Source organism: Haplochromis burtoni, unplaced genomic scaffold (genome assembly GCF_018398535.1).
Source record: "Haplochromis burtoni strain Fernald_Lab_line unplaced genomic scaffold, NCSU_Asbu1 Contig_697, whole genome shotgun sequence".
NCBI lineage: Eukaryota > Metazoa > Chordata > Actinopteri > Cichliformes > Cichlidae > Haplochromis > Haplochromis burtoni.
The window spans coordinates 206,460-207,410 of record NW_024583058.1 but is presented as its reverse complement, the minus strand read 5'-3'; positions in this window follow the sequence as shown (position 1 = coordinate 207,410).

Here is a 951-nt window from a genome sequence, read left to right as displayed (position 1 = left end):
GTGTTACCCTGCGTACGCTACATTACTTTGTGAATCCCCTGCGTGTTCTCCCTGCTGTCCTCCCTTCATGTTCAGGTTTGCTGCTCTATGGTTTAGTTTCTCCCAGTTTAGTTCATCGTTAGTTCTGTTTTGCCATCCCCACTTTATGTTCGGTATTCTTAATAAATCACCCTCACATCCTAATAAGTGCTGCATTTGAGTCCTCCTTCCACAAGTCACACGGCTGCTGCCCCCAGTCGTGACAATTTTGTTCACAAGTGATAAGACAGTCTTTCACCACACTGACCTGCACAGCAAGAGCTGACTGACAATGGAAACGTTAACTTTCCACAACCATTTAGCAAAAGCAAAATAGAATAATGGACCCGCAAGTCAGTTCAATACATGACTTCACCCTGTTCAAAGTGTATGACACCAAAAGAATTAAAGGTTGAAACATGAGCATGCTGCCTCAGTAACACAAACGATATACCAGGCCGACACTAGGTGTGAATATCTTGTGACAACTAATTTGTACATAAGGTGTAGCTTTGTCATGCACGATTGTCATGCATTATGTGAATAGATAAAAAAGTCCACTTTGAAAACACTTCAGCCGAGGTTAAACCAATTAAGAAATTCAATCTGACAGGCAGGTGGACACATGCTGCCTAATATTGCTTCCAGGTGACAGCATGGAGATACTCAGTAATAAGAAAACAATGACATCCAACAGCCCCACTAACACCCTCAACACATCCTGTTTTTGTACTCATTTCTGTGATGTGTTCATGGTGAGGATCTCGAAGTTGGGTTTGTGGTTCATAAGTATCTCTCTAGTGCTACCGAGGAGGAGTGAGCATAAACAGATTATCTCTTCTTATGTAGCAGGTAATTTTAGGTGCATAAATTCAATCAGCTAAACAAATATTGCCAAACATAAAGTCTTTTTTCTTCTAAGCAGTTTGTAAC